This window comes from Coenobita brevimanus, chromosome 61, assembly GCF_032717465.1.
Source record: "Coenobita brevimanus isolate Jiangsu-jjx chromosome 61, ASM3271746v2, whole genome shotgun sequence".
In the NCBI taxonomy this organism is placed as follows: Eukaryota; Metazoa; Arthropoda; class Malacostraca; order Decapoda; family Coenobitidae; genus Coenobita; species Coenobita brevimanus.
The window spans coordinates 29440652-29467909 of record NC_137014.1 but is presented as its reverse complement, the minus strand read 5'-3'; positions in this window follow the sequence as shown (position 1 = coordinate 29467909).

Sequence of the window (27258 nt, the reverse complement as noted above, 5' to 3'; positions counted from 1 at the left end):
CCCAGACCAGCGGGCCTCCCTGCACCCCACCGACGAGGCTCCTACACGAGAGCCACTCACCAGGTCGAGGCCCCCAGAGTGAAGGGCCTCCCTGCACCCCCCCAGATGAAGGAAATCCGGGAGACGACGCCCCTACGGGCGATCCCCTGTATCCTACAGGAGGGCTCCCCTGAAGGACTTGCACGCCCGGACACCATCTCTGCTAACCCAGGTACCGGGCACTCGTGGCGATCTCAACGCATCTCGCCCGTAAAGTATAAGTGCAAACCTCAGAGACAGTGACAGTAAAACAGTGCGGAAACCAATGTAAAGTGACACACTAAAGTGACGAACCTCAAGACAGTGAATCAGGGCCAGAGAACATTTATATATATAAAGTGATTGAAAGCAGTGGAGGAAAGATAAAAAACCAGTATCTTTTTTGTTTGTTTGGTTGGTGTTTTATGGCTATCGGCCATATTGTGGCCATTAAGCCAAAAATTCCATAAAAAAAGGATAAATATAAATATTGTCCATATATACGGGACAGGAAACAACAGATGGCAGACACAAACAGTGGCAGGAGAACTGGTGGTCGAAGGCTGGCTCAAACGGTGGTGGAACTGGAGGCAGAGTCTGAGTCACGATCGGTAGAGAGATGTGACTGTACAACCTCAAGGGTGTATGAAAATAATTTATATACATCAGGGTCGGTGATAGCCTGGAGGGACCCCCGGCGCAGCTCGGTGAAAGAGAGCATAGCCATCCGGAAGTCCCCCTTGCTGAACTCTTTCTTGCTGGATCCCAGAGGTGCAGAGTCCATGTAATGCTCTGACAGTGTCTGGAACTGGTCAAGGCCAGCCTGGGGTAATGATGCAAAGTCACCCCAGGTGAGTTGCCAGGCTGAGCCAGATGGCTTGGAACCCTCCAATGCCTGCCCCACAGAAGTAATAGGAGCCACGGCAGCAGGCACTACAGGAGACACAGGGGCATGAAATACAGTGGTAGGTGGTGATAAGGGCGCAGCATCCCCAACCTCCATAGGAACCTCAGGAAGAGGTCGGGAGGCAGACCAGCGCGAAATAGCCCAGCCCAACAGCTGGATCCTAGTTGGAGGGGTTGAAGGCTCCAACTGCAGCACTCTTGGGACCAAGGTGGTGGGGGTCGCGAGGGGCCAGGGATGACGAGAACGGGCCCTTCTCCCATGCCTCCTTTGCACCATGGGTGAGGAGGCAAACGACTCCGGGATTAATATGGCACGGAGCCCATTGGCCTGGAAGACAGCAGGCAGGCGCCAGGCAAGGACTGCCATATCCCCCCGACGTGGGAGGGCATGGGGAGAGCCCCGCTCTGCCTGGCCTGCAGGGCCAGTGATGGAGGCAGCCGCAGGGCCCCTGACATCCTCTCCCACAACAAACTCCACCTCCTCGCCAGCAGCAACAGAGGGCACAGAGTGGGCAGGGTTTGGGGCCACGATGGAGTAGCGATGAAGGAACACATCCTCCCCCGCATCCCGGCGAGTTACGAAGCCGTAGCCCCTCCGGTCCTCTGGACGTGGAACCACTTAACCCTCCCTACTACCTTGGCTGCCATAGTTGGTTGGTTTCTCTGTCTTCGGTGTTTTCGTGAGAGCTCAAACACGATGGAGCTGGCGATGGCAAAGTATGATGGTGATCCGTCGGTTTCTCCCATCCAGAATCTCCGTGCCGCCGCGGCTAAGTGACCATCTCTGAAGACGTGCCAAGTGCTAGAACAGACATATGCAAATATAAGCCAACTAGGCCCGTTGTTCCAACTATAGACTGTGCATCTTGTCTAGAACATTAAATGACAATTATTCACTATACCTAATACCGTTGCCATACTCTAGTGAATGTTAACTTGTAACATATGTATGAATTCTGTCCTTGACATTCCTGTGTGTATAGTGTGTTAGTTAACCCGCTCTGTCTTCTTGTCCATACCATATTTAGTGTCTCTCTGTTCCTATATTATAAGGTGTATTGAATAAGTGCAATAGATGTGTTAAGGTGTACTGCCAAGTTTTTATGTCCTGTTCCTTTGTTGGTGCTTTAACTCCGGTCCGGAAAGAGGACCCCGCTCAGTCGCGGGCGTTTTTAGAACGAGAGGTCGGACTAAAAACATTCCGCATAACAGTGATAAAGCCTTCAAGGTCGACTTGTAAGAGTGTTTCAGGAGTGAGTCTGCTTCCAGAGAATACAGTTTTTGCAGAGTGGTGAATGGTGCTGTTAAGATACTAGTATGTAAATCATAATTTCCATCACTGGAGAACTGTGGGAATGTCATGCATCTGTTGCTGTCTTTCTGGCGAAGCCAGTTGTTCCTGACACATTTTAGTACGTGAACAGAATCAAACATGAAAAATAATGGCCTTGAGTTTTGCACGGGGTGTGACATACAACTGAGAGCTTTGGTGGAAAAATGACAGTGCTTTCCTATTGATAGAGTTGTTGTCTGTTAATACACGTATTATTTTAAAGCCAATTTCCTCCAAACCAACAATTTACCTGCCTTCATGTATTTAGTTGGTATAATATGTACCACGTCTTTAAACTTAGAGCATATGCTGTTGAGCATGAAAACGAAAGCACTTGTTGCTGCCTCACTACAGTTAAAGCTGAACCAACATTTCCTCCTTTAAAATCAAAATAAGGTTTCAAATGAATTTCCTCCACCATTAATTATACTGTTTTAACTTTTTCAGATAAAAGTCTAAACTTATTCCTAACATACATCAGGAAATTACTGTCATTAAAATACCCGCCGCCGCCGGACCACCCACCCCGCCACCCCCCACCCCACCACCAAGCCACTAACACACCGCCACCCCAGGAGGACACCACGGCGGGGTTATTGACCCGGAACAAGAGGGTCACCGGTACACTCCTGTCCTGAGTCCCTCTTCCCCGCAACTGTCCCAACACCAAGTAAGCGGGAAGAGACAATGACCCTGCAAGCGGGGCAGCCTTCACCAGGTTCAGAATGGGGCTGATCCAGTCAGTCCCAGGCAACACCACGGTATGGCCACCGTATGTACCGGGGAAGGAGCGATCACTGTACGCCCTTCAGTTGCTTCCCCCTGTGACACCGCCATCATGGCCACCGTACGTGAAGCGGGAGGGAGTGGCCACCGTACGCCCCTCATTCACAGCCACCTCTGGGGACGGCCTTGGGGCGTTAGTTATTGAACACGCCCCAACTGGCAGAGAGAGGAATAGTGGAACCGCGATCATGGCCACCGTACGTGACGGGGAGGGAGTGGCCACCGTACGCCCCTCATCCACTATTACCTCCTACTACGGGAGTAACGCCTCAGTTACTTCCCGAAGGGCAGGCAGGCCCACGGCTATGGCCTTAGTGCGTACAAGGGTAGATAGACCCTCGGCTACGGCCTCAGTACATACTGGAGAGGGTGCTGCCCCTGTGCACCCCTCTCCTGCCTTTTCCTCCTGTGGGAGTAACACCGCATTCACGGCCACTGTACGTGACGGGGAAGGAGCGGCCACCGTACGCCCTTCAGTTACTTCCTGGCAGGTGGGCAGGAACATGGCTACGGCCGCAGTGCATGCAAGGGTAAGTAGACCCTCGGCTATGGCCTCAGCACGCATCGGAGAGGGCACTGCCCCTGTGCACCCCTCTCCTGCCTTTTCCTCCTTTGGGAGCAGCACTGCATTCACGGCTACTGTACGTGACGGGGAAGGAACGGCCACCGTACGCCCCTCATTCGTGACTCTGAAGGCCCTCCCGGAGCAGGAGGTCCCTTGCGCAGCTGACCCCTTTCCTCTCGGCTGTGTGGGACGCCCTTTGTCTCCCCACAGGAGAAGTTCCCTGGAGGTGCTGTCAAAGTGGTGGTGTGGCCCAGTCCAAGCCCTACCACCTACCCCTGGGAGGTCCCTGTCCCTGACGGACACCCGACAGAGACGACGTCGCAGTTCACCCCTGACGGCGCTTCTTCCTGTAGGCTGCCGCAGTCCCCGGACTCCCAGGTCTGGCCAGCAGCCCCCAGGCCCAGACAACCCAGGCTCCCTCTCTCCTCGGAGCTAGAGGTGCCAGGCCCGCCTCCTACAGCTGTTCGGTCATAGTCCCGAGGGTCACCTCACGGGTCGAGGCCCCCAGACCGAAGGGCCTCCCTGCACCCCACCAACGCAGCCCCAGTGTGAGGGCCGCCTCCCAGGTTGAGGCCCCCAGATCGGAGGGCCTCCCTGCACCCCAATGACGACTACCACCCGGGCAGTGACGCCCTATGGACAATGCACTGCCCCCTTCAGAAGGGCTCCCCGTAGGGCCCCTCTCTCACGCCCAGGACGCGCCGCAGGTGATACCCAAGGAAAATACGGGTACATAGTGACACTAATAAGGCTAGTACAGTGAACAATCAACGCAGTAGTGTACAGTGACAAACAACAGAATAAAGGCCCAAGTGATATATAAATGACTATAGTTACACTCAGTGCACAGTGACCCGATACCTGGCAGAACAGAAAAGACCGATAACTATATACAGGAGGACATACAGATATCGTGGGTTAAAGCAGAGGCGTGCGGGGTTCATCAGAAACTTGTGACCTAGTGCTATTGTGACTAAGTAACTCTCGCGAGTGTCGCGACCCGCATCCTACCCACTTATGGTAATATTCATTCCCCCCACTCTTGGTCACTTCCTCCCCTAGTGAAACGAACTCAGTATATAAAACGCCATCTCTGCCCAGGAATATTATTAGGGTACTGTAATATTAGCATCAAATATTCCTGTACAAATGAAGAGTGACCTATTGTGCGTGTAATTCTACCCATTTGTATTAAAGGCTAATTCTGTGTTTCCTGTCTCTATACATATCCAATATCTCTTTGTGTATATTGTCACGGTGTAAGAGTTAAGGTAATAGATGTGTTAAGGTGTACTGCCTGGTTTTTATGTCCTCTTCCTTTGTGGGTGCTTTACTTCCGGTCCGGAAAGAGGACCCCGCTCAGTCGCTGGTGTTCTTAGGACGAGAGATCAGACTAAAAACACCCAGCATAACACTGGTGGCCAGCGGTGGTTCTGGATCCGAATAAAGCACGGAGGAACAATAAAAGGAAACTTGCACAATGGCAGCCAAACCTCACATCCAATTGCCAAAATTCAACCCGGAGCAATATGACATTGATGTATATTTGGAAATGGTCAACCCTCCCCTAGACATCGGGTTCGACTCTGACAGAGAAAAGATAGCCGTCACTCTACCTAACCTGGGCAAAATAATCGCCACTGTCGCAACAAAAGTTGTCCCAGAATTAACATGGAATCAATTCGCCCACATTGTGAAACAGGCAGTGACGCCATCTCTGGGCACAGTTATAGCCTTATCGCAACTAGACGCCCTCACATATGATGGAAGCCTCGATGACACATTCATCCAGGCTAGGCGGCTCGTCACCGCTGCGTACCCGGGCACAGACGTAAAAACCCGGGAACAACTTATATTCCACAAACTCCTCAGGATCCTCCCCGGTTTCATTAAAGAACACTTTATAATACATGAACCGACGGGAGACCTGAATAAAGAAATCAATTTAATAAGGCGTCTTCTAGCCGTCCACTCCTCCCTCCAACGCATCGGCCAAATCAAGCAATTCCCCACGGATCTCATCATCGTAAATCCGTGGGAATTTTCTCCTTGTTGCCCCGAGTGCCCAATCCACGACATCCGTGAGCAGCTAAAAGGTACCCGGCACAGCAAAACAACACAAGAGCACCTACAAGCCTCCCCACCATACGCCGATTGCCCAAGCCTCAAAGAATGAAAATAAGACGAGGAAGGCACAGAAGGCGCCCCCCCACTGTCCCCGCATCCCACCGTCATGACGGGGGCCACCTCACATCTCCCCCAGTCTACGACAGGGGGAAAAGTCATGTTTCCTTCTCCTCCCCTCTCACTATCTCTTCTATTTTGCCTTCCCCTATTCCTACCCCTATTCCTAACCTTCCCACCTCACACACCACTTTCTCCACCGCTATCGCCCCCCAACTTTCTATTCCTCCCCAACACAAAGCCTGCCTCCGCAATCACAGGCCTCCTAGAACCTTGCCTCATCTTCCCTTAACCTACTTCCCAAAACCACCTGCTCCTATCTACTTCCTTCCACCTACCACCCCACACCACCCACCACCATCACTTCCCCACCACTCATCTTCCCCGCCAACACGGCCAACTCATTCTCCTTCCCTATCACACCCTCCTCTTCCTCACTCTCACCCGCCTCTCTTTCCTCGCTCACCTCCCCCACCCCACCCTCAGCCTCACTGTACCCACGAACCCCCTCCTCCACTTCACCTTCACCTGACCCTCCACCACCTTCCTCCGATTCTGATCCTTCACCAACCTCACCTCCGCCTACATCTCCTATGGCTACCCCACCTCCTCCAACCCACCACTCCCAATCACTGGCCGCTACGCCCACCACCAACACCGCACAACACCACCCAGCACCAACTCCCACCTTCACCGCTGCGGAAACAACCACCACCACCGTACCACCACAACTCCCACCACACCCCACCCGCACCCCACCACGCACTACCCCACGCAACACATCGTCCACCAACTCCCCACGTGCACCAACCCCACCTGCCACCTACTCCACCCATTCATCCACTCCTGGCCACCCATTACCCACCGACCATGCCCACTACACAAGACACCCCACACCACCACCAACAACTGCCCACAACCATGACGGGAAGCCCATGCCACCACGTGCCCAACCACCATCACCACCTACGCCCACCCTCACCACCACGACCACTAGATCAGGATGCCTCTCCTGCCCACCACCTAGATACACCCCCACACCTCCATCTCCTCCCCATCCTGCTCCCCATTCCCGAACACATGCCACCCACACCCCAAACACCACCCCCATCACCCTCCCACTCCATCAAGCAACCTGGAAACTCCCCAATTCACCACCAGATATAAAGATTGAGAGGGTACTATGGCAACCTCACAACCGCCCCCATGTCAGGATCAGGGCAACATACCAGTTTCTCCGTCTCCTATGCTGGACCAACCACCTATCCTCTGTCCGGCTTACTCTCAACCACCACCGAGAGCCAAACCCCACCACCCTCCACTGGACCAACCTCTTACGACACCTCAACCCAGCCCACCAGACATCCACCACCACAACATACCACCTCCAGTCACGGGGCCGTGACTTCTTCACCAAGGAGGGTGGTAAAATACCCGCCGCTACCGGACCACCCACCCCGCCACCCCACCACCAAGCCATTACCACACCGCCACCCCAGGAGGACTCCACGGTGGGGTTACTGATCCGGAACAAGAGGGTCACCGGGACACTCCTGTCCTGAGTCCCTCTTCCCCGCAACTGTCCCAACACCAAGTAAGCGGGAAGAGACAACGACCCTGCGAGTGGGGCAGCCTTCACCAGGTTCGGGATGGGGCTGATCCAGAGTTAGTCCCAGGCAACACCGCGGTATGGCCACTGTACGTACCGGGGAAGGAGCAGTCACTGTACGCCCTTAGGTTGTTTCCCCCTGTGACACCGCCATCACGGCCACCGTACGGGAAGCGGGAGGGAGTGGCCACTGTACGCCCCTCAGTCACAGCCACCTCTGGGGACGGCCTCAGGGCATTAGTTATTGAACGTGCCCCAACTGGCAGAGAGAGGAATAGTGGAACCGCGATCATGGCCACCGTACGTGACAGGGAGGGAGTGGCCACTGTACGCCCCTCATCCACTATTACCTCCTACTACGGGAGTAATGCCTCAGTTACTTCCCGAAGGGCAGGCAGGCCCACGGCTACAGCCTTAGTGCGTACAAGGGTAGATAGACCCTCGGCTACAGTCTCAGTACGTACCGGAGAGGGCGCTGCCCCTGTGCACCCCTCTCCTGCCTTTTCCTCCTGCAGGAGTAACACCACGTTCATGGCCACCGTATGTGACGGGGAAGGAGCGGCCACCGTATGTGACGGGGAAGGAGCAGCCACCGTACGCCCTTCAGTTACTTCCCGGCAGGTGGGCAGGCACACGGCTACGGCCGCAGTGCGTGCAAGGGTAAGTAGACCCTCGGCTACGGCCTCAGCACGCACCGGAGAGGGCACCGCCCCTGTGCACCCCTCTCCTGCCTTTTCCTCCTTCAGGAGCAGCACCACGTTCACGGCCACCGTACATGACCAGGAAGGAACGGCCACCGTACGCCCTTCAGCTGCGAGCCCTAGGATTCACGAAACCACGTTCACGACCAACGTACCTGACGGGGAGGGAGCGGCCACTGTACGCCCCTCATTCGTGACTCTGGAGGCCCTCCAGGAGCAGGAGGTCCTTTGCACAGCCGACCCCTTTCCTTTGGCTGCGTGGGACTCCCTTGTTTCTCCCCACAGGAGCAGTTTCCCGGAGGTGCTGTTGGAGTGCTGGCGTGGTCCAGTCCAAACCCTACCACCTACCCCTGGGAGGTCTCTGTCCCTGACGGACACCTGACGGAGGCGACGCCACAGTTCACCCCTGACGGCGCTTCTTCCCGTAGGTGGCCGCAGTCCCCAGACTCCCAGGTCTGGCCAGCAGCCCCCAGGCCCAGACAACCCAGGCTCCCTCTCTCCTCAGGGCCAGAGGCGCCAGGCCCGCCTCCTGCAGCTGTTCGGCCTTAGTCCTGAGGGCCACCTCACAGGTCGAGGCCCCCAGACCGGAGGGCCTCCCTGCACCCCAACGATGACTACCACCCGGGCAGTGACGCCCCTACGGACAGTGCGCTGCCCCCTTCAGAAGGGCTCCTCGTAGTGCCCCTTTCTCACGCCCAGGACGCGCAGCAGGTGATACCCAAGGAAAATACGGGTACATAGTGACACTAATAAGGCTAATACAGTGAACAATCAACGCAGTAGTGTACAGTGACAAATAACAGAATAAAGGCCCAAGTGATATATAAATGACTATAGTTACACTCAGTGCACAGTGACCCGATACCTGGCAGAACAGATAAGACCGATAACTATATACAGGAGGACATATAGAAATCGTGGGTTAAAGCAGAGGCGTGCGGGGTTCATCAGAAACTTGTGACCTAGTGCTACTGTGACTAAGTAACTCTCGCGAGTGTCGCGACCCGCATCCTACCCATTTATGGTAATAATCATTCCCCCCACTCTTGGTCACGTCCTTCCCTAGTGAAACGAACTCAGTATATAAAACGCCGTCTCTGCCCAGGAATATTATTCGGGTACTGTAATATTAGCATCAAATATTCCTGTACAAATGAAGAGTGACCTATTGTGTGTAATTCTACCCATTTGTATTAAAGGCTAATTCTGTGTTTCCTGTCTCTATACATATCCAATATCACTTTGTGTATATTGTCACGGTGTAAGAGTTAAGGTAATTGATGTGTTAAGGTGTACTGCCTGGTTTTTATGTCCTGTTCCTTTGTGGGTGCTTTACTTCCGGTCCGGAAAGAGGACCCCGCTCAGTCGTTGGTGTTCTTAGGACGAGAGGTCGGACTAAAAACACCCAGCATAACACAAAGATATCCAGTGTCTCTCTGCCCTATATTGTAACGGTGTATGACTTAAGACAATAGATGTGTTAAGGTGTACTGCCTGGTTTTTATGTTGTGTTCCTTTGCGGGTGTTTTACTTCCGGTCCGGAAAGAGGACCCCGCTCAGTCGCGGGCGTTTTTAGGACGAGAGGTCGGACTAAAAACACCCAGCATAACAGTCATGTTATTCGGTTAATGGGTTCATGCATTTCGAAAGAGTTAGTCTTCTAATATTTGAATAGTTAGGAAGAATAAGATTTTTGGAAGCCCTTAATAGTCTGTAACTTTGAGGAGAACAGTTATACATGAGAGAGGAGAGGATCATTACTTCTGGTGAGTAAAGTAACCTGTTTAGTGTCATTAAGTGCTCAGTAGGGGAGAGGGTGGGAATATGAAACAGGGTGGTAATATGAAACAGGCCTTATCTCAGCTGAAAAGTGCTGCCATCCATTGGTAACTGAATCAAACAAAACTATTAGTTTCCCCACAGGCCACCAGAATGTTTTGGAATCACTCGATGTAAGGTGCTCTGAGAGGATGTTGTTTACTTTTCACTCAGTGAAACTTTTTTTTAGGTAAGATTAAAAATTTGTTATCCTATAAAAATTGATATATGTGGACTATGATATATAGTGTGATGATTAGTCATAAGATCACCTGTTAAAATGGCATAGTTAGGTCCGGCTTCCCGTCCCGTGAACGCTTAGCGTGTAGCGGGGCTCTCTTTATAGACCGGAGCTTAGACAAATAGGAGAGAGATAGGACAAAAACTCAGGGCAACAACCTTACACGTGTATTACTAAGTTGGACAGGGGAACGGGTAAATGTCACTGATACAAATACACTGGGCAGTTAAAAGCTCTTATGTCTAGATCTAGGTTATCAGTATCACGCAGGATACTGCTCAGAGTCACAGTGAATTGCACTTGAGGCAGAGTGTTATTAATTGTGGGAAGTCTGGGTTTTCTATATTCGTGGAGTTATGAATGTTATTCCCTGCTGGTGAGTGTTTCATTGGCACTGGGGTCTGATTATGGTCTTAGTATCAGGGGGTATTTTCTGATGGTAGCGTATTCACTGTTAGATTCGACTCTCACTGGGTGGCCGTATTTGGGTTTACACTGACGTTGTGACTCACTCCACCACTTGGGTATTGTTACTGACTTCTATTAGAGGGGTAGTTCACTGTCCCGCCTTTATATCACTAGGTCACAGACACTGTACACTGTAGTTGTTCTTCACTCCACCACTTGGGTATTATCACTGACTTCCATTAGAGGGTTAGTTCACAGTTCTGCCTTTATATCACTAGGTCAGAAACACTGTCAGGGGTGCACCCGGGGGAGGGCCCGGGCCCGGGTCCCCCCCTTAGCTCTCTGGGTCCTTTAAAAATTTATATATATTTATTTCGATAACAGCAAAACATGAAAAACTGGCAAGTACAAACAAAGAGTAACACATGAGCCAGCAGCTCTCCGACTCTAAACCTGCATTTGACTTCCCAGTAATTATCGAATTGCCTGACCTCACCTCACTACGGGCCCCCCCCTTAGAAAATTCCTGGGTGCACCCCTGAACACTGTACTATTACTGTCACTCCTGTCGGGTCTGGGCGTCGTGGCAGTCAGGTGCAAGGGCGGAGGGGTATCACAGCTCCGCTACTGACGGGGCTGGGCACCACCGGGGACCTCTATATCCAGAGGCCACGGGATCATGTGCAGGGGCGTCTGTTCTCGTCCGGGGCTATGGGTGGCAAAGGGTCCCGTGCTCTCAGGGCTGGGGACAGGAGTGCGGCCCTCAGGGCTGGGGCCGAATAACTGCCTGAACCTTTCATTCAGGCTCCTGACGGAGGATGAAGATCTTCGACGTCGAGGTGTGGGAAGTTCCCCCCTGAGAGTCCTGGGGGCAGTCTTGGGTTCCTGAGGGCTGCGGTCCCCAGGGCTTGGCGGCGCTGACAGGAAGGGGCTGCAGCACCGGTCTGCATTGGGGTCTGTCAGGTGGGTCTCCTCCAGATCCGGTTGTAGGGAGCAGAGGCTGGGGGAGACTAAGGGGCCTCTCCAGTACTCCTCTAGGCCCGAGACTCCCTCTGGGTTGTGGGTCGGGGAACAGGCGTCAGCTTCAGATGGAGTAGTGGCTGGGCCGTTTCCTGCCGTAGGGCCCAGCTACTGGCCGTGGCTTCCTGAGGGCGCGGCTACAGGCCGTTGCCAAGGCCCGGCTACTGGCCGTGGCCTGGGGGAGTGAGCAGCTGCCAGCAGACCCAAAGGCACTTTCGGAGCGGCTACAGGCCGTCTCCTGATGAAGGCAGGAGCGGCTACAGGCCGTCTCTCTCAGGAGGGTTGAGCGGCTACAGGCCGTCTCAGGGAAAGCACCTTCGGAGCGGCTACAGGCTGTCTCCTGATGAAGGCGGGAGCGGCTACAGGCTGTCTCCTGACAAAGGCGGGAGCGGCTACAGGCTGTCTCCTGACGAAGGCGGGAGCGGCTACAGGCTGTCTCCTGACGAAGGCGGGAGCGGCTACAGGCCGTCTCCTTCAGGAGGGTTGAGCAGCTACAGGCCATCTCGGGGAAGGCACCTTCAGAGTGGCTAGAGGCCATCTCCTTATGAAGGCAGGAGCGGCTACTGGCCATCTGCTTCAGGAGGGGTGAGCGGCTATAGGCCGTCTCAGGGAAGACACCTTTGAAGCAGCTACAGGCCGTCTCCTGACAAAGACAGGAGCGGCTACAGGCCATCTCCTTATTACCCTCAGAGCGCCTACAAGCTGTCTCCTTCAGGAGGGGTGAGTGGCTACAGGCCGTCTCCTGACGAAGGCAGGAGCGGGTACAGGCCGTCTCCTTAGCGAGGGGTGAGCAGCTACAGGCCGTCTCCTTAGCGTGGGGTGAGCAGCTACAGGCCGTCTCAGGGGTGCTGGCAGGAGCTGGATAGATAGCTCCACCCCGATGCTGGTTGGGGAAGGCTCATCCAGAAGGTAGTCTAGTATTCCTGCTATGGTGGCAGCAGGCGAGTTCCAGGTCATAGGGGGGACGGCCCGGATGGACTTATGCCGTTGTCGTTCTGAGTCCCAGTGCGCTGTCGTTGCTCCTCTGTGGGCTCCTTGTGGGGGTGTCTGGGCTCTTTCGGGGGCACTATACTGCATTTTAGTTAGTTTTCTGGGAAAAAATGTTTGCTCAGAATTTCTGCTGATTCATTCTAAAAATAGTTTTGGGCGGTATTATGGAACAGCGTGTTCCATATTATCACCATTTCTTTTACCTTGTTCCGTATTACCACTATTCTTTTTTTTTTCCTGAAAGTATCTGTCAAACAGGCCTACACAGAAAAGAAACAAGGAGGTGGAGGAAAAAGTGCGAAAAGTAAAAAAGAAACTTTTCTTTCAAAAAGACCGAGATGAAGATGAAAGTTCTATTGAAGAAGAAGAGAGAATTAGTCTGTCTTCTGGAAGTTCAAACTCGCTAGTAGAAATTGTGGGAGAAGCAAATCCTGGAAGAGATGATGCAGACTGTCTTTTTTTTTTTTTTTTCAGAAAAATTCACGAAGTCCAAATCAGGAGAACTATAGGTTCAGTGTGTAGTGTGCCAGGGATGGGCCCATGTCTTCTGTGGTGAGTGTGAAAATGATATTTTCATTTGTGACTTCTGTTCTTAAACATACATTTTCCCTGTAAAATTATTATTTATGTATTCACAAAAACAGATATTATTTTTTGTTATTTTCAAAATTGTTTCATATTACCATCCCACTAGTTTCATATTACTACCCCATTTTGCAAGACCCACTCTTTTGGTTGTGCTTGAAAAAATAGTTGCGGCATTTGAATGGTTTAATTTTTCTCAGTATAACTGAATGCGTTATAAGGATAAAATTTGTCAATACTTCTGACGGTTATTGATGCAGTTTTTGCCTTTAAAATTGGTGTTTTTAAAATACCCACCGCCGCCGGACTGACCACCCCACCACCCCCCACCCTACCACCGAGCAGTCGCCTCACCACCACCCCAGGAGGACACCATGGTGGGCCGGATCACCGAGAGGTCGACCCGGGGCAAGAAGGGCGCCGGTGCTCCCCTGTCCTAAGTCCCTCTGTCACTCAACCAGTCCAACAGAAGCTACGCCGGCAAAAGACACGACCCTGCGGGCGGGGCAGCCTTCACCAGGTTCGAGGTGGGACTGAGCCAGATTCAGTCCCAGACAACACTGCGGTAACGGCGACTGTACGTGCCAGGGAGGGAGCGGTCACTGTACACCCCTTAGTTGTTTCCCCCTGTAGCGCCGCCACAACGGCCACTGTACGTGTGGGGGAAGGAGCGGCCACTGTACGCCCTTCAGCTACAGCCACATCTGGAGATGGCCTCGGAGTGTTAGCTATTGAGCGCACTCCGACTGGCAAAGGAAGGAGGAATGGAACCGCAATAACGGCACTGTACGTGTCAGGCAGGGAGTGGCCACTGTACACTCCTCATCCATTACCTCCTCCTCCTACGGAAGTAACACCGCGGTAACGGCCACTGTACGTGCCGGGGAAGGACTGGCCACTGTACGCCCTTCAGTTACTTCCCGTTAGGCAGGCAGACCCATGGTAATGGCCACTGTACGTGCCGGGGAGGGAGCGGCCACTGTATGCCCCTCATCTGCCTCTTCCTCCTTTGGGAGCAGCACCACCACAACGGCCACTGTACGTGTGGGGGAGGGAGTGGCCACTGTATGCCCTTCAGCTGTGGACCTTAGGAATTGCAGAACCACCACAATGGCCACTATACGTGTGAGGGAAGAAGCGGCCACTGTACACCCTTCATCTGCGACTCTTGGGGTCCTCCTAGGGAAGGAGGTCCCTTGCATGGCTGGCCTTTCATCTCTCGGCTGCGTGGGACGCCCTTTACTTACTCCCTCCAGGTGTGGTTCCCCGGAGGTGCTGCCGGAGTGGTGGCGTGGCCTTGTGTCGGTCCTGCCGCCTACCCCTGGTCGGTCCCGGTCCCTGACGGACGCCAGACAGAAGAGGTGCCACAGTCTGCCCCTGACGGCGCCCCATCCTACAGGCGGCCGCAGTATCCGGGCTCCCAGACCAGACTGGCAGGCCCCAGAGCCAGGCCGCTTGGGCTCCACTCCCCCATGGCCCTCTGCCCGGAGTAAGAGGTGACAGGCCCGCCTCCTGCAGCTGTTTGGCCCCAGCCCCGAGGGCCGCCCTTCAGGTCGAGGCCCCCAAGTCGGCTGGCCTCCCTGCACCCCACCGACGAGGCTCCAGCACGAGGGCCTCTCAGGTCAAGGCCCCCGGATGGGAGAGCCTCCCTGCACCCCCCTGACGAAGAAAGCCCGGGCAGTGACACCCCTATGGGTGGTGCACTGTCTCCTGCAGGAGGGATCCCCAGTAGAGCCCCCTCCCACGCCCGGACACCTCCTCTGTTGAGCCCAGGCAACAAGGGCAAGCAGTGACTTTAACGCATCTCGTGTGTCTTGAAAAATCACAGAGACGGGAGTGAACAGTGACAGTGAAAGAGTAAGGCCAGAATAATATAAGTGACACACAGTGAGACAAATACCCAGGGAGAACAGAAAAGACTAGTGAACACGGGCACGGAGGCATACAGAAACAGTGGGGCGCGAGGAAAAACCAAAAACCTGCGAACAGTGTCTCCGCGACTAAGTAACTATCCCGAGTGTAGCGACTCGCACTTTGACAGGTTATAGTAATATTCACTCTCTTGACCCCTGGCCGTCTTTACCCCTAGTGCATCTGGTTTAGACTATTAAATGCTAGTTCTGCCTATGGACGTAATACGGGTATAGAAAATTTATAACTCACCATCGATGTATAACTGAAAATCTCCACTCTCTGCCTGTGCTGTGTGTGATACATTATATTGAGAAGCTAACTCTGTAAACCTGTCTCCATCATATCCTGTAACTCTTTGTTTTCATATTGTAACAGAGTATTGGATTAAGACAATAGATGTGTTAAGGTGTACTGCCTAGTTTTTATGCCCTGTTCCTTTGTGGGTGCTTTATTTCCTGTCCGGAAAGAGGACCCCGCTCAGTCGCGGGCGTTTTTAGGACAAGGAATCGGACTACAAACATCCTGCATAACACTGGTGGCCAGCGGTGGTTCTGGATCCGAGTAAAGCATGGAGGAATATAAAAGGGAAACTTGCACAATGGCAGCCAAACCTCACATCCAATTGCCAAAGTTCAATCCTGAACAATATGACATTGATATTTACTTGGATATGGTAAAAACCCCTCCTAGACATTGGGTTTGACACTGACAGAGAGAAAATAGCTATAACACTACCCAACCTGGGAAAAATAATTGCTACTATAGCCACGAAAATCGTCCCCGACTTAACATGGGACCAATTTTCACACTTCGTGAAACAGGCAGTGACGCCTCCAGTGGGCAGAGTTGTTGCCCTCTCACAACTCGACTCCCTCACCTACGATGGCAGCATCGACGACACTTTCGTCCTGGCTAGGCGCCTCGTCAGTGCCACCTATCCCAAGGCTACCACAGCCACGCTGGAGCAACACACCTTTAACACCCTGCTGAGGATTCTCCCAAGCACAGTACGGGAGCACTTCACTCGTCCGACGGCTCCTTGCCGCCCGCCCTATATCACAACCTAACCATGCTGTGAGCAAGTTCCCCACCACCAAAACCCCACCACCCAAGGCAAGGACACCGCCCAACTAGCCCACCCACCCCACCACGGAGCCATCTATCACCGTCCCCAGGGCTCACCCACAGAGAAAACGCCCCAACCCCAGGGAAAATTTCAACCTGATCTCTATTAACCCCTGGGAATTTACTTCCTGTAGTCATACCTGCCCCCTGCACGACATCAGAGAGCAGCTTAAGGCGAACTGACGCAGGACCCTCACACAGGGGAGCAGGAAGGTATCTTCCCAAGAGGATGACGCTCCACCCATCATCTACCCTGAACCCGGCAACGAGCAGCCCGACGAAGAAGATAACACTCAGCAGATGGATTTTTAGGTCCGCCCCCGCACCTCCCCATGCTGGCGGGGGCCACTTCACACAAGTACAGACCCCCAGTCTACGACAAAATATGCCCAAACGGGGTCAAGTCTAGACTACTGTTGGACATGGGAGCTGCCAGGTCATGCCTGTATTCGCACTTTTACTCCCGCCACAGTTCCACCTTTGGCCCCCTTCTCCCCACCTCAGCCAACCTCGTAGGCACAGGGGATGGCCCCCTGCCTATCCGTGGGGAAACTCGGGCCCTGCGAACCGAAACCCACCAACAAGCATCCACCACACATCCCTTCATCATTTTCGACTCCACCTGCCGTGCATACGACGGATACCTGGGGCTGGACCTCCTACAAAAGCTACACACCACTATCGATTGTCACCAGCGCCGATTCCACTTCAGTCCAGCCCCCAACACCCCCCAGAGAAAAAAAAACACCACCCATCCACACAACACATACAAACCACCACCCCCTGACAGTCATCCTCCTCAACCCATCTGCACATGCAACTCCACTCCCTTATCACCCCACACCTCATCTCCTCACTCACCATCCTCATATTCCACCCAGCCTATGCCACCTTCCTCTCCAACTTTCCCCGCCGCTATCGCCTCCACTATCACAATTCCACTCCACCACGAGGCTTGGTTAGAACTAAACAGACCCTCCGGTACCTCCGTCCTCTTCTCTCCCGCCCTACCAACTGGACCCCTGTCGTCATGTTTAGTGTCCCCGAGTTTCATCCCCTCCCAAAATGGAACTATCCATGTCGCAAACCTCGCCGCCACACCACTTACCCTACCATGAGGGCTGATTGTAGGCGACATGGAAGAAGCCGAGCCTTGTGAAACACCACCCTCCAACCACCCCACTCTACCTACTCTCCCTCCGCACCTATCCACCTCCCAAACAAACAGCCTCCGACAGTAACTCCTGGACTTCCAAGACCTTTTCTCATCTGGCCCTGCAGACATCGGCCACACTACTTACCTCAGCCATGAGATCCACCCAACCGGACCACCCATACGCCAACCATCACACCGCAAAAACCCTAAACAACGGGCAGACGAAGACTGGCACAGGACATGCTCGATGCCGGTGTCATTTCCAACTCAAATAGCCCATGGTCCTCCCCCATCATGCTAGTTAGAAAAAAAAAGACGGAACAATGAGGTTCTGTGTGGATTACCGCAAAGTCAATGATGTCACCACCAAGGACGCCACGTCGATTCCCCTGCCGAGAATCGACGATTCCCTCGACTCCCTACACAGCTCAACCTGGTTCTCCACGCTAGACCTACAGTCAAGTTACTGGCAAGTCCCCGTTCATCCAGAAGACAAACAGAAGACGGCTTTCTCAACCTCAAACTACAAGTTCAACGTCCTTCCCTTCGGACTCTGCAACGCCCCAGCTACATTCTCCCGCCTCATGGAATCTGTACTGAGCGGTCTAACCTGGGAAATCTGGCTGGCGTATCTCGACGACGTCATTGTCTTCAGCCACACCTGGACCGACCACCTACACCGCCTCAAACAAGTTTTCCTACGTATATGCCAGGCTAGACTAAAGCTCAAGCCTTCCAAATACATCCTAGCCGAGCGATCCGTCTCATTCCTAGGACACGTGATCGGAGCCGAGGGCATCTCACCTGACCCAGAAAAACTACGCGCGATAGCCGACATCCCTCTACCTAAAGATGTCCACGAAATCCGTGCTTTCCTAGGCCTAACTTCATACTACCAGCGTTTCGTGAAAGGCTTCGCCGATATCGCCAATCCCCTCCACGACCTGACAAAGAAGAGCGAACCGTTCGTATGGACCGAAGGAAAGCTGCATTCAACAACCTTAAGTCAAAACTCATCTCAGCCCCCATCGTAGCCTTTCCAGATTACAACCTTCCCTTTTGTCTGTACACTGACGTCTCCCTCATTGCCATAGGGGCTGTTCTTACTCAAGTGCAGGATGGGTGCGAACACATCATCGTCTGCGCCAGCCGCACCCTGAATCAGGCCGAATGTAATTACACGGCCACCAAGCGCGAGTGCCTCGGAATCATTTGGGCGTTAGACTACTTCTGGTCATATATCTCCGGCACCCACATAGTCATCATCACCGACCACCAATCACTCCAGTGGCTACGCCAATCCAATACTAGCAAAGCCCGACTCATCCGGTGGCGAGAAGCGTTAGAGGAATTTGATTTCAAAATATCCTACCGGCCCGGAAAGTTACTCACCAACGCTGACGCCCTTTCCCACCTACCCATCAATGCTATCTGCCCCAAACCTGACCTGATTCAAATGTGGCAGAATAAACAATGCGCCCCACCTGGATTCCGCAGCGCACGTTCGCCAAATTACACCGACACGGTTGTCAATGGGGTTTTGTAATTTATGCATGTGTGTAATCCAAAATTTAATGGAAGTTTAATGATTAATAAATTTATGGCAAATAGATCGCCATTTTATTCCGGCTGACTTCCGATTCTCAAAAGATGAGAATTAACGCTGTCTCTCTCTACAGTACACAGCGGAGATTAACTACTCACAAATACTGTATAGTCGGTACTGCAGGCCCCTGAGAGTTTTTACCCCCTGACAATCAATATTTAATATTAATAACAGACAGGTTCTTGCTGAAGCTTAACCCCTAGCTAGCACAACGGATTTCAGAATTAATATGAAAGAACTGCTTTAAGTACAGTTATCAAAAATAAGTAAGTTGTGCGAGTTAAGATAAGCAAACTAAAGAAGCTCGTGGTGAAATAAAACACGAATAACAATTAATCTCAAAGGAATGAACTGTAAATTTATTGATTACAATAAATAAATTTACGTTACATAGAGCAAAATGAATTCAAATATTAAACGGAATGCACTCACTCACTCTTTCACAAAGCTAGCTAAAATAATTATTTTAATTTAAGAAAAAAACTATAGAAATACTGGTCAATGTAGCGTATCACCAAGGAAGGGTGGGAGCCTGGAGAACTGTAGATCTAGTGGAGTCTGGGTGCTAGAAGACCTCTTTCACTCTCACTACTTGAATACAGAACCACACTCCGTCGCGACATATAAAAGACTGCCAAATTCGATGTGTGGGGTAGGATGCCCAGGCCAGCCGGAAGAAGGGCGTGGCCAACGGTTGAGGCAAGCAGGGGTGAACAATATAGAAACAATAATATCGCTCAGTAGAGCACTTAATGACGGGCATTTGAACGGTCACTTTTGAAACAGTGACGAATGTTTTGAAAAAGTATACCATCGAAATGGAGAGAGAAACGGTTAACTGAACGATACACAGTGAGTTCTCCACTAAAGTTCGTGGTTTCTCACAAAAGGAAAATATTGCGATTTTGATTCGTGACATTACGCCCCTTCAAAATGAAGTTTTTTCCTTACGGGAAAAAATTTGTGGATATATATATGTGTACACATCCTAACTCAGTCACACAAGATTCACACTGGTGTGTGTGCTATCCTGCTACAGGAGAAAATCACTATCGCCAATGAGCGTAAAAACCTCGTATTTACGTTAATAGAGGCAAGCTTGAGGGAAAAACTCCATGACGACGGTGAAAATCCTGTACTCAGGTCAAACTGAACGAAAGTTCGCTACATTTACACTGACAACTAATTGTTGTGTCGCATGGTGTATGTGATACACGGTGTAGGTGTGACAGTTGTTGTGTAACTATACCTACGTGTAAAATGATACAGTAAATATTAATAATATGGCGACGACGAAGGCAGAGGAGAAGAGGCGGCAGCGTGCGGCAGACGATCAGCTGGCCCGCACAGCAAAACTGCCACACCCATCGCTGTACCTGCAAAATCAATTAAGGTGGAGCATCAAAAGTGTCAATGAGACAAAAATTCTTATTACATTACAATTACTCTCTGTTATGCTGAGTGTTTTTAGGCCGACTCCTCGTACTAAAGACACTAGCTACTGAACGGGGTCCTTTTTCCGGACCGGAAGTAATGCACTAACAAGGGAACAGGACATAAAAACTAGGCAGTCCACCTTTAACACATCTATTACCTTAATTACAACACCTTAACAATATCACATAGGATGGTATTATAAACAGAGGATACAGACATACAGAGTTACGTTAATGTAATATGGGATATTCACACACTCCTTAATTATGCTTTATAATAGGTAAAGAGTCCGTAAGTGGATGGGATTCACTTGTATCAAAGTCCAAAAGGTCTTAGCGTGTCGGGGCAATGGAGATGTCTGGGCTTGATGAGCCGAGGAGGGATTATTACTATAAGTTAGCAAGGGAGGTAGAGCACTAGAGTTCACTGTTTAGGCTCGGCGCGGCAACTCTCGCCCGTGCGTACACTGACCATGCCGGGCGGCACTACTCTAGATTGGACTTTGGGATAGCACTGTTCGGATGAACCCAGAACTTATAGTCTTTGTTAGGGGAAGGTATTTACGGACACTTTTTGGTGTATTCCCGCTGGTTCACTCTGTCACTGGATCAGTACAGGGAAGGGGAAGTCACTATTCTTGCCCGAGTTTCTGGGGCGATATCACTTTGTCACTGTAAGGTGTAGGTCCCCACTCTGGTCACGGTGCAGGGAGACCCTCTTGCCTGGGGTCTCGACCTGTTGTAGGTCCTCCTCTGGTCACGGTGCAGGGAGACCCTCTTGCCTGGGGTCTCGACCTGTTATAGGCCCTCCTCTGGTCACTGTGAAGGGAGGCCTGTCTGTGTTGGCCCTAGGGACTGGGGCCAAACAGGTGTAGCAGACGGGCCTGACGTCGTAGGGTCTGCGGCAGGGGGAGGTCGGCGTTGACGGGTTGCCGGGCTCGCCTAGGGGTCCGAGGACTGCGGAAGTCTACCGGGGAATGCGCCGTCAGGTGTGGGCTGCGGCCTCGTCTCCCGCTGGTACCTGGGGAAGACAAGAATTTCCCGGGGGTAGGAGGTAGGTCCCGACTGGGACCAGGCCTCTGTTCAGGTGACACTTTAGGGGTAACTCCCCCGGGTGGTGTCCGGCTACTCCTGCAGGAGTTAGCTGGCTCTAGAGGACACACGGAGGCCGTGGTCTGTCTTACACTTATGGAGGGTAGCACAGAGGCGACTCTCTCTCTTGTCTTTATAATTGCCGTGGCACCAGGTTGATCGGTACTGGGACCCACTTGTGGCGGTGTGTGGGGGTCTCTTACCCTTAGAGTGGCTAGGGGCGTGAGCCCCGTACAATCCACTATTGGGCCTCCTGCCCTATTTGTTATAGAGGGCTCTCTTCCCTCGTCAAAGGACCTCCTGTCCTGATAGTGGCAGAGGGTATTACGCCCTCGTGGCTCACTGTGGCAGAGGAGACAAGCCCCTCGTGGCTCACGTGGGTTACTGCGGCAGAGGAAGGGACTTCCTCGTGGCTCGCGGTGGCAGTAGGTGGAAACACCCCGTGGCTCACCTAGGGACCTCCTGTCCCGTTGGGGTGAAGTTGTGGTCGTCACCACAAGACTACGAGGGACTGACGTATCAGTCCCACCCCACTGCTGTCGAGGGTTAACCCGCCGTATAACTTGTTGCGGGGCTGGGCTCACCTGGTGTTGAGGTAGTTGCGGGGAGAAGGGGCCCAGGTCAGAGGTGGTCGGATGACCCTCTTGTCCCGGGTCACTAATCTGACCGTTATCTCCTCCTCGGGTGGTGGGGTGGTGGTGGCCCGGTGGTGGTGTGGGGGGTGGCGGGGCGGAAGGTCCGGTCGCGGGCATTTTACTCTCTCTGCCTAGCAATCAGTACATGCTACGAAAGGTATGCTCTAGCTGAAAAATACGAGTGACAGCCTAAGCTTTGTACATTCGAGGTCGCCATTAATTTATTAGGTACATTATTAACCAGGAAACGTAGTCCCTGGATGCCGTTGGTCTCGAGGACTTGTGTAGTTTACTGGTTAAACTTAACTCTACACTTATGATTAGTGTCGGCAAGTTGAGAATCCTTATGCAAACTCGGGCTCGTGTGTCCTCAGACACAGCCTCGGACTGCACACGGGTCCTCAACCTCCCCTTTAACCTAGTGCCTATATTAATATCGGGCAACTGAAAATCCTTATGCAAACTCGGGCTCATGTGTCCGCAGACACAGCCTCGGGTCGCCTCTGCGGGGTTCTCTCTCGAACTTCCCTCTTAACCTACAGTACTTATATTAATATCGGGGAGCTGAGAATCCTTGTGCAAACTCGGGCTCGTGTGTCCGCAGACACAGCCTCAGACTGCACATGGGTCCTCAAACTTCCCCCTTAAGTTAGGGTACATATGTATGTACAGGCCCTGGACATACTGTGTCCTGTGGGGCCAACGGGCTAGATGTCAGGTCTGCACCCACTTCACCACTACCCTGTCTCTCAACTGACTCAGAGATTACGGGTGTGGTTACAAACGGCGCAGGAAGGACATATCCCTGAATGATGTTATGTGGACATACATTGCAGGAACGCACAAAACTATCTATATCTTGTCCCATCCCTGGCCAGAAAAAGTCAGCTCGGATACGGCCCTGGGTCTTCCTTTTGCCCAGGTGACCTCCTGAGGCTGAACAATGACCCCATTCTAACACTGCTTGGCGGTACTTGGCAGGAACGACAAACTGCAGTCGAACCTTGCCCTCGGGTGTTCGTGACTCACGGTAGAGCCGTCCTTGTTTGCGAAAGAACTTGGCTCGACCTCCCCGTGAATACTTTATCACTCTACCCTTTTGTTTCTTTCGCACGGCAGAAAGTGTCGGGTCAGAATGTTGTTCTTGAACAACAATTTGGCTACACATCAGACCTTGTGGCGATTCAGTGGTCACTGGGGTGACACAGTTTGAAGCCTCAGCGATGGCTCGTGTAACTGTAGCCGAAGTCTGAGTAGCGTCATCTTCGGTGCAACTATCCTTGGCACCAGGAATATTGCCTACGATTAGGTCAAATAAAGGTTCTAGCATGACAACTGCAGCTGTCAGGCCAGTGAAAAATGGAGATGCCACCTGGATACGTGCCTCAGGGAACAATCTCACTGATCCATCAATAAGGTTTGCATGGATCTGTCGACCTGTGTACTGCTCAGGCCAAACTAGACTCTGCTTGACAGAGCAACCTGAGGACCCATTGTCTCTCAGGACCTTCACAGGGATGTCTCCCACAAACCCTGGCTGAACAAGGAAGGCACTGTCACCTGTGGGAGGGCCTGTGGAGGAAGCAGCTAGCCACTCATGAGGCTGCTGAATAAATGATGCGGCAAACATTGTGCCTTGTGAACTAGATACTTGAGGGGTCGTACTCACTGCCTGTGGAGATGGAACATTGGCCATCTGAGGGGGGGGGGGTTCACTGTCACTGTGGGACTAGAGAACTGTGGGGGAGTACCAGTACTGCGAGGGACGACACCACCGTGCTGCTGCTGAGGAATGAAGGCTGCGTTCGCCTCCTGCCTCCTATTCACTTGAGCTGGTGGTGAAAAAGACAGTCCCGACGGTCGGTTGCGTGGCTGATATTGTTGCTGGTTAGTGTACCTGTTGTACCTCTTCCACTCAGGTTTCTGAGTGTTTTGCCCCTGGTCCTTCCTCTGCGGTTTTGGACCTTGGCCATTATTCTGAGAACGGCCTTGGTGCTGGGATTCAGTCTGAGACGGCTTCCCAGACTTGGCAGTATCTTTTCTGCTGTTCCAGGTGTTTTGCTTACGAGTTTGGTACCTGTAAGCAGTGAAGAATGCATCAGCCTTTTCCACCGTTTGGCTGGCATCTTTCACCTGGCAGATCTTAAGCTGCGCTATGAGCTCAGCAGGCCACGACCTCTCTAGCTGTGTACGCAGCATGAGGTCAATTATCCCCTCTAGTGTGTGAGGGGTCTCATCTTTTTCCATCCACTCACCTAAGTAAGCAGTGAGACGGTCGAGGAACTGAACAGCTGTCTCCTTGTCTTGGAAACGAGCTCGCATGAACTGAACTTTGGTGTCGTCTACTGTGAGACCATACACCTTAATGAGTGCAGCTTTCATCATCTCATACGTGAGATTGTCTCCACGAATTATTTGGGGAATATCGAGGGCAGGGCCCTCAAATAAACTAAGAAATTGGAGCCGCTTAGCTGCCTCATCCAGTTGATACATGTCTGCCATGTCCTCAAAATGAGCTATGTACGGCTCGATTTGCTCGCCTTCCTTGTATAAAGGAAGCTTGATGCGTGGGGTCGCCAGGACATGTGTAGGAAGAGCGCTAGTGGAGCTTGGGTTGGCTGCAGCAGTTGTGCCTGAAGCCAAGGAATCTCGCTTGAGCTTCAAAACCTCAAGCTCATGTTTTTCTCGTGCCTCACGTTCGGCACGTTCATGTTCACGTTGTTCCCGCTCGTGTTCGCGCTCTCTTTCACGTTGTTCGCGCTCGCGTTCGTGTTGTTTGCGCTCGCGTTCATGTTGTTCGTGCTCGTATTCGCGCTCTTTCTCACGCTGCTCTTGCTCATATGCACGCTCTCTTTCACGTTGTTCGCGCTGTTCTCGCTCGTATTCGCGCTGAATCTTACGCTCTTCACGGGCATCATTCTCGCGCTGCTGCTCCTGATTATGCCGTGAGAGTATGTACTCTTTAATTTCCTGGGGATCGGTAAGCCCCATGTCTTTGGCTTCCTGTAAAAATATGGTGGTAGCCATGACGCTAATTTACTAAGCAAGCCAAAACTGAGTCCTGACTGCTGCTTCGCAAACGAATGCTAATAAACACAAGTAAAGAATACAGACACAAGCTAGTGGTGACCAGTCTTATCTAGTTAACTGGCAAAGAATAAAGCAAAAATGCAAATGACTGGGAAGACTCAATAATTAACGCAATGGGTACGGCGACTTCCCAGGAGCGAATAAAATCGTCTGGCGTTACCAAGCACAAAGTACTAAATAGAGTTAAGTACTCTATGGATTAATAAAGCAGAAATTCACTTGCTAAACTAACGGTAAACACCAGTAAGCTTGTGCCTATAACCTTTAGTTATTATAACTAATAACTAACTATAGTAGGACTCGCCTACGTTTGCGGCTGTGGTGTGGCCCGCACCTGTGTACAATGGTGCCACGTTTCCCCAACTTGCAATGTGAAACGGAAGCTATTTATGTACAAGGCAACACAAATACGATAAGTTCAGATGAATAAAACTTACACTTGTGTATTTTGATGGATGAATCAACAGTAATCTTATTATGCCTAAAATATTTATACAGTAACACAGAAACATGGCATACATATTGTACAGTGTTGCTAAAAGAAATTGTAGTCACTTTTAATGGTTTTTAGCGTAGTTTTAGGGTGGGTAATAATATTACAGTTATGGATATAAGAGAATGAGCCTGAAAAAAGAAGAAATATGCCAATATCCAAAGTAAAAGAAATAATTCATATAATTCTTGTGAGTGGCAACACTGACACACCCAGTCTGGCCTAAGGTAAAGTACGTACCCCTCCATAGACACAAGGATAGCTTGTACAGGTGTTGCTAGGGAAAAATGCTCACATTTACTGGCTTTTACCGTAATTTTAAGGGCGAGGAATAATCACATTTATAATCATAAGCTAATATGTAGGACAAAATAGTAGGCATATGCCAATACTGAAGTAAAAAAAAAAAAACATTATTCACTCGCGAGCGGCAACACTTCCACACCCAGTCGGTGGCCTTGATCTCAGGGGTGGTGTGGAAATGATGTGGAGGCATTGTCAGGCTGAGAGAGAGATGGAGGAAAGGGAAAGAGAATGAATGAATGAAAATCAATCATGGTACTGCAATAACGGGTCATTTGTCGCCGTATACAAAAAATGATAAATATCACTAAATATAACAAAACCAAATTAACAAATGAAAGCACAATTATAAACACCTTATAAAAGAATCAAAAGTACTCAGGGTGGCTCACATCTCCCGCCAGGAGAGAGAGAGAGAGAGAGAGAGAGAGAGAACGGTATAGAAAACGTGGCAACACTGTATACAGGTGCGGGCCACACCACAGCCGCAAACTTAGGCGAGTCCTACTATAGGAGTTTAATCCTGAAATGGGGTCGCCAGTTGTCAACGGGGTTTTGTTATTAAAGCATGTGTGTAATCCAAAATTTAATGGAAGTTTAATGATTAATAAATTTATGGCAAATAGATCGCCATTTTATTCCGGCTGACCGCCGATTCTCAAAAGATGAGATTGCTGTACAGTCGGTACTGCAGGCCCCTGAGAGTTTTTACCCCCTGACAATCAATATTTAATATTAATAACCGACAGGTTCTTGCTGAAGCTTAACCCCTAGCTAGCACAACGGATTTCAGAATTAATATGAAAGAACTGCTTTAAGTACAGTTATGAAAAATAAGTAAGTTGTGCGAGTTAAGATAAGCAGACTAAAGAAGCTCGTGGTGAAATAAAACACGAATAACAATTAAGCTCAAAGGAAAGAACTGTAAATTTATTGATTACAATAAATAAATTTACGTTACATAGAGCAAAATGAATTCAAATATTAAACGGAATGCACTCACTCACTCTTTCACAAAGCTAGCTAAAATAATTATTTTAATTTAAGAAAAAAACTATAGAAATACTGGTCAATGTAGCGTATCACCAAGGAAGGGTGGGAGCCTGGAGAACTGTAGATCTAGTGGAGTCTGGGTGCTAGAAGACCTCTTTCACTCTCACTACTGGAATACAGAACTACACTCCGTCGCGACATATAAAAGACTGCCAAATTCGATGTGTGGGGTAGGATGCCTAGGCCAGCCG